This window comes from Peromyscus leucopus, chromosome 11 (genome assembly GCF_004664715.2).
Source record: "Peromyscus leucopus breed LL Stock chromosome 11, UCI_PerLeu_2.1, whole genome shotgun sequence".
NCBI classification, from domain to species: Eukaryota; Metazoa; Chordata; class Mammalia; order Rodentia; family Cricetidae; genus Peromyscus; species Peromyscus leucopus.
The window spans coordinates 20,046,173-20,053,974 of record NC_051072.1 but is presented as its reverse complement, the minus strand read 5'-3'; positions in this window follow the sequence as shown (position 1 = coordinate 20,053,974).

Here is a 7,802-nt window from a genome sequence, read left to right as displayed (position 1 = left end):
TTGTAAGATGGTATCCCAGAAGCAAATGGAACTTGAGTTTATAAATTTATAATTTTCAAAGCCGATCAAAATGTATATAACTATTGAATTAAATTTATTATGCCCAATAGAATGAAAGATTAACTAACTGTGGTAGCTACTTTTGTTGCCAGGGTCTCCACTGTGCTAGCTGTAGTAAGCAATTATGAAATGGTAATCCCAGAAACAGTAGCAGTGGTGGCTGCCATTGCTATAATAGAAACAATGGCAGCAGCAATGTCAAATTCTCTTCTGGAGCGTGTGGACATCCACTGGCATGGATACAACTCCAGTAACAAGAATCGCCAAGCCCATTTTTCTTGAGCATGACTTAAACTGGCAGCTCTTCTGGAGAATCCAACCTCATGGCTACAGTTCCTAGGCTTGTGTTAATGCTTGCCAAGGCTGGCCGTATTGGACTCTCAATCTCCATTGGCATCACAAAGGTAGAGTTTTTCATGAAGACCCAATAGGTCTCTGTCATGTTGGGCTTCAGCATCAGCCACAGGGCGTGTTCAGTGCTCAGGAATCCAAAGAGGAACTTCATTGTCCTGAGGAAAGACATAAACAGAACCCCAGGCCTGAAAAAACACATACTTTTAATTCAGACTTTGAGGCTGGAAGGCACACCTTTAATCTGGGCCACACCTGCTGGGGACTAGCATGACCTGTGGAATAGTCCTTGATACAAGGAGTGAGGATTGAGAAATTATAGATATGAAAAATATAGAAGTAGACAAAGAAAAAGACAGAGACACAGGATAGCTTCAGGAGGGCACTGGGTCAACACCACAGTCGCCTCGAGTTTATTCCTAATGGGATTTTTATTCACCAGCAAGGGGAGAGGCAAAAGACCTCCCCCTTTCAAGGTCAAGGTACAAAGTACAAACAAATGTAGACCCTTCTTTAATTTTCAAAACACCTGGTAACCATGCCTTATGGCAAAGCATCCTGTAATTAGGCCTTGAAGTATAGGACACCTGGTAACCACGCCTTTTGGTCCAAACATCCTATTATGGAGCTTTGCAGGGCAAAGCAAACTCGACCCTCTGACCCTGAGTCAAGATGGAATAAGGCCTCATCATGGAGTCTCTGTGCCCACCCCCACACCTTCTGCTGGAAGCCTATGTAAGGACAATAGAAGAAGGAAGGGTTTGTCCTTCTTCACCTGCTTGCCCTCGCCTTGCCAGCACATCCAGATGACCAGCTGAGACACCCAGTCTCGGATATGTTCATTTATTCTGTAAGTTCTGTGACTCTAGAGATCCCTGGCTAATACAGGTGTGTACTACTGCCCTTCCCTTATGTGTTTCTCTCCCACTTTCTTAATGCCCTGCTTAAATCTAAACCATCTCTTTCCTTCCTTCCTTCCTTCCTTCCTTCCTTCCTTCCTTCCTTCCTTCCTTCCTTCCTTCCTTCCTTCCTTCCTTCCTTCCTTCCTTCCCCTCTCTCTTCTTTTCTTCCTGTTCTTATAAGACAGAGTCTTACTATGTAGCCCAGGCTGGCCTGGTACTTGCTATGTAGTTCACCATGGCCTTCACCACTGTGGGCAATCCTCTGGCATCTGTTTTCTGAGTGCTGGGATTATGGAACCTTTTCTTTCTTTCTTTTTAAATGTCCATTTTTCAGTTCCTTTATTTTTTATTGCATTGGTGTTTTGCCTGCATGTTTCTCTGTATGAGCATGTTGGATCCCCTAGAGTTGGAGTTTCAGAACAGCTGTGAGCCGATATGTGGGTGCTGGGAATTGAACCTGGTTCCCTTCTAAGAGCCGCCCGCGCTCTTAAACACGGAGCCATTTCTCTAGGCCTAAATTGTAATATTATCCTTATAAATGGATTCAGGTGGGTTCTAAGTTGGTCACTGTTCTTTTTTTTTTTTTTTTTTTTAATGCCGAATGCCATTTATTGAAGGAGGGAGGAGGTCTTAAATACAGGCTTACAACACAGTGGGAGAACCCCGGAGGGTAGAAGTTTGCTACCGATGTTTCACAATCTTGCATCTAGGCTGTTAACGCCCATTATGCAGGATACACAGATACACTTTTCTTAAAAACCTTTTCTTAGAGCTGAGTGTGGTGTCTCTGTGTAGTCCTCATCCCACCACTCAGCAGATAGAGGCAGGGTTGCAGGCACAGTTCGCGCCCTCTGAGACAGTGTCAAGAGAGGGAGAGGCAGAGTGCCTTTGGTTATTGAACTTCGCTTTGCATTGACTTGTTCTGAAATGGTGTTCTGTGGTATAAGTCGGGAACCCTGGCTTCTCCCGAGTGGGGGTCCTGAAAAGGACTCCTGGTATTGTAGGCAGCAGAGCCAGTGGATTGAACGGCACCTGCTGCTGTCTGCTGAACCACGGCTCTGAAGTGCCTCCAACAGAAGCACTTTACAACACAGTTGAACAAATAACAGTCCTTGGATTATACCTTGGATCCTAGTGTTCTTGTGTTGTGGTTATTTATTATTATTTTTGGTGTGTGTGTGTGTGTGTGTGTGTGTGTGTGTGTGTGTGTGTGTGTGTGTAAGTTAGAGGCTCTCTAGGTGTTTTCCTCATTCTCCACTTTATATAGTAAGGCAGATATCTTAGTTACTTTTCGATTGCTGTGATAAAACACCATCACCAAGGCAACTTATAAAAGAAAGCATATATTTTGGCTAATGGTTTCAGAGGGGTAGAGTCTATGATGGCAGAGTGAAGGAACAGCTGAGAGCTCACATCTTGATTCACAACCATGAGTGTGTGTGTGCGGGGTGGGATGGGGTGGGGTGGAGTGTGCAAGCACTGGGAATTGCCAGAGTCTTTGAAACCTCAACATCCAATCCCAGTGACATACCTCCTCCAAGACTGTACACACCTCCAAATCCTTCCCCAACAGTTCCACCAACTGGGGGCCAAGCATTCAAATATGTGAACCAATGGGGCCATCCTCATTCAAACCATCACAGTCTACTCCCTGGCCCCCATAGGCTCATAACCATATCATAATGTAAAAGGCATTTAGTTCAACTTCAAAATCCCCATAGTCTTTCACAGTCTCAACACAATTTAAAAGTCTCTTTTGAGACTTCATTGTAATCCCCTTGTAAAATCAAAAAGCAAATCATATACTTCTAACACACAATAGTATAGACTAAACATTACCATTCCAGAAGGTAATCCTAAGCAGGCAGTCAAACTTATCAGTGTGTCCACGTAGTTCTGGCTTTAGAGTCATGAAGGGCACATGAGTAAAGGGGTTGAGAATCTTGATATGAGGTTAAGGACCTCTGAGGCCAGGTATGTGGCAGGGGAATGCCTGCATGGGGGTCTTGAGAGGCCATTATGTGAAGCTGTGAAAGTGAAGCCTGGATTGGATTAGAGCCCCCAAGATGTTAGAGTTGCCAGAGCTGTGGGATATCTACACACAAGGCACAGAACCAGGCTGAGAGAGAATTGTGTTGCAGGCAGCGAAGTTGGAAAGGCAGAGCCATCTAAACCCTAAACCCTTTACATCAGACATGTAACCACAGGACAGGATCTCTCCTGGGACTCAGAGCCTGCCATGTAGGCTAGTCTAGCTAGCCAGCTTCTGGGGGTTCCATACCCCCACTTCCTGTGGTTTGGAATGGCAGGTGGGCTGCCACACTCATCTGTCATTTATGTGAAGTATGGAGCTCCAAACTTGAATCCTCACATCTGTGTGGAAAGGGCTTTACCAGTTGAATCATCTCCCCAGCCTTATGTGTGTGTATGTATGTATGTATGTATGTATGTATGTATGTATGTAATTTGCATTACTGGGGATTGCACCCTGTACTTTGCATGTGCTAGATTAAGTGCTCGACCACTGAGTTATATCCTCCTGTGTGTGTGTGTGTGTGTGTGTGTGTGTGTGTGTGTGTGTGTGTGTGTATGTGTGTCTGTAAGCCAGAAGACTTCAGGCATTGTTCCTCAGGTGCTATTCACCTTTCACTGGTCTGGACCTTGCCAAGTAGGCTTTAAGTTATTTGTCTGAAACTCTCCAGCACAGGGATTACAAAGTGTCACCACACCTGCATTTCCACATGGGTTTTTGGGATTGAACACAGGTCCTCATGTTTGCAAGGCAAGCACTGTACCCATGAGCTCGCTGATCTTCCTGTGGCCACCTTCCAAGTGATAGTGTAGGCACTGGTCCTCAGCTCTGAGGCATCAGTTTCATCGTTTAAAGTTACCTGCAAGGGATGCCATAACCTGGGTCTGTGCTTGGCACCTCCTATGAACATGGAGGCTGGGGGCTGGAACAACACCATGTTCGCAGGGAACGGGCTCCTTGCCAGTCTACGGTTTCCTCTTTGGTTTGACAGTGTATGTGATGTTGATGTGATGGTGCGGAGGCTTTTATCTTCTTGTACTGCTACTGTAAGAATTAGGCTTGTATTCTTTTTCTCACCCATCCGGTTGACGTCTGATACTCCCTTTCCCTTTGGTATGAGGCAACAGAAGGCCAGAAAGATGGCTCATTAGGAAAAGGTTTGCTAGGAAAGCCTAAAAGCCCAAGTTTGATCCCCCAAATCCCAATGTCTAAATCTGTCTGTCCTCTGACCTCCACACACATGCTGTGGCATGTGCATATCTCCACTCACACAGGCATGTCACACACACACACACACACACACACACACACACACACACACACACACAGAGTAATCAAATTTAAACAAATTTAGAGATGATTTGGAGGTTGTTGCATACTCCATGAAAGATAATATTCCAAATTCGATGGCACGTTTACTGGTTTAGCATACAAATGAAAAGGTACCCAGGGTGAAGTACAGGAAGAGTGATACTCAGCTTCCATGCTCTCTAGACATGTCACCTTCCATGCTCACCTGGCCAAGAGCTCTTTTTCTATCTAGCTAAAAAATTTCCTTGTATATTTCACCCAGTTTCTAGTTTTCATACTTCTAATCCGGCTCTGTTTATATTATGGCCTAGTTTACATTATCACCAAGAGTGCATAAAGTTTTTTTCATCCCCATTTGCTAGTATTTGCTATGTAGACAGAAACTCATGTAGCTAAAGGTGGATGCAAACCTGCTATTGTAGTTGGGGCTGGTCATGAACTCCGAATCTCCCTGCTTTCACCTCCCAAGTGCCGGGATTACAGACGTGTGCCACAGGACTTGTCTTCTCTTCTTTTTCCTTCTTTTGGTTTTTTGAGACAGGGTTTTCTGTGTAACAGTCCTGGAATTTGCTCTATAGGCTAGGCTGGCCTTGAACTCACAGAAATCCACCTGCCTCTGCCTCCCAAGGGCTGAGATTTAAAGGCGTGCACCACCACCGCCCTGCTAACACTTGTTTTCTTGAAGACTGACTGTTCTGATTGTAGGTGAGATGGACCGTTGATGCAATGTAACTCTCTTCTCTTTGTTCCTGGGTTTGTGAGACACAGTGTCATTAACAGAAAAAAGGGTCTTCTCTTTGCATGTCCCTCTCTTCTCCATTAGACAGGGTCTTGTGTAGCTCAGGAAACCTCAAACTCATCACAGCTCTTCCTTAACCATCTCCGCACTGAAGTTATAGGCAGGCACCACCATACTCAGCTTGGGAGATTTTTTTCTTTTCTTTTTTTTTCCCCCCAAGACAAGGTTTCTCTGTGTAGGGCTTGACTGTCCTAGAACTTGCTCTGTAGACCAGACTGGTCTTGAACTCAGAGAGCTACCAGCTTCTGCCTCCCAAGTACTGGGATTAAAGGCATGTGCCACCATGCATGGCTGGGAAATTTCTTTTAATCAGGCCAAACAACACAACAGAACTCTGGAGAGGGTTTCTGGAGACCCTAGTGTTAGTGTCAGAATGACATTTGACCTTTGACCTGTTATTGAGTGACTATGGCCTTGAGCAAATCCTAGTCTTCTTGGATCACAATTTCTTCATCTGAAAAAAGAGAGTTGAAGAGAAAATTTCTAAGATTTCTTTCAGCTGCAACATTCTGTGGTTTTCTGCATTCATGCCCTTGAACTGAGAACACGATATTTTGTGATTTATACCTTACTAGAGAATTAAAAAAAAATGTAGTGTAACTTTCATTTTCTGACGTCTGGTGACATTGAACATGTCTTTCATGCGTTAATTGGCCATTTGAACTTACCTTTCAAGGACCATTTGTTCATGACCCCATTTATTGATTGGGTTATTGGGTTTCTTGTTGTTTGAGTCCTTGTATATTCTAGCTATAAATCCTCTTAGACATACAGCTAACACAGCTGCCCTCCCATTCTGTAAGACAACTCTCCACTCAGCTGTTTCTTTTGCTGTTTTGCTTTCTGGTTTCATGAAACGCCATTTGTCAATTGTTTAGCATTAGTTCCTCGATGACTGGAGCCCATTTACTAAGTCCTTGCCTATGGCAATATCTTGAAGTATTTCTATAGTTAATCTTCTAATAGTTTCATGTATTCTGTTAGGACCTTTGATCCATTTGGAGCTGATTTTTTTTTTTTTTTTTTTTTTTTTTTTGGCAAGGCAATCTAGTTTCATTCTACATGTGAATAACCAGTTTTGCCAGCACCATTTGTTGAAGAGGATGTCTTGTCTTCATATTTCCGGCATCTGTCAAAAATTGGGTGGCTGTAACTGTGTTGGTCTCTATCTGGATCCTCTGTCCTAGTCCACTGATCTATGTGCTGCTTTGTGCCAGTACTATACTGCATTTGTTACTATGGCTCAGTAGTAGAAGTTAGAAACAGATATGGTGATATTTGCGGTATTGTTCTTTTCTTCTCAGGATTGAACTCAAGTTGTCAGGCTTGGATAGCATGAAGCTCAGAATGGCACAGGAGAAGAACTGCTACTTGAGAAAAGGGTTCCTGGCAAGCCAACCACCATTCCCAATTGTTAGCCTCTGATATAACCAATCTGGTGGCTGTCTGGGGGGGAGGGGCAACACTGGTCTTGAATTCCTTTCTGGCCACTTGTAGTCGGGAACGGGTGTAGGCTGTGTAGAGGAGCCCACTGACCTTCTCAGGAGGGGAGCAGACACTTGCCTGAGATCCCTGAAAGAGCAGGCCAGAACTGGAGCCGTGAACAGAGCCCCAGTGGGCTGCAACTTTGTCTCTGACCCTCGGTATCAGTTACCTTTTTAGTTTTGATAGAGTATTGTTATGTAGTTCTGGCTGTCCTGGAACTTGTTATATACAGACCAGGCTAACTTTAAATCCATAGTGTTTTGTCTGCCTCTCCTTTTCAGCTGTTGGGGTTACAGACATATGCCGATGTGTGGCTACCTGAATTTTTTATATTAGTATAATGTATCTTTCTAGAGTCATATTTTCATTTATATTATTTACTAGGCTTGTAAAATTCTATTTGGGTAGGCTGCAATGAAGTTTAATTGGTGGGTACCTTGCTTTGAATTATAACATCCTATATGCTGACATTTTATGACTACATGCTATTTATCTGGGAATCTTCCTAAGGTGCCATATTGCCTGTCTCAGCATGATGCCAGAAAAAAGTCAAATTACTAGTCTATTAATACTCAAAAGCGGAATAAACCAGGAAGAGCTTAAAAAGCTCTATGCCATGTAGCAACTAAAAAGACCTAATTTAGATAATCTCCTTTTTTATCAGAATTTCAAAAGACTGCTGAATTTATAAACTTTCCTAGCAATTTTATAAAGCAGAAAATGTTTAATAAACTATTTTACATGCAGATGTTATATTGGAATTTGAAGAAGCCCCAAAGACATCACCTTTCTCTCCTAATTTTCTAAATAACTGTAGCACCATCACCAATATGGCGGCTAGCAAGGAGCAGGATTCCATCTC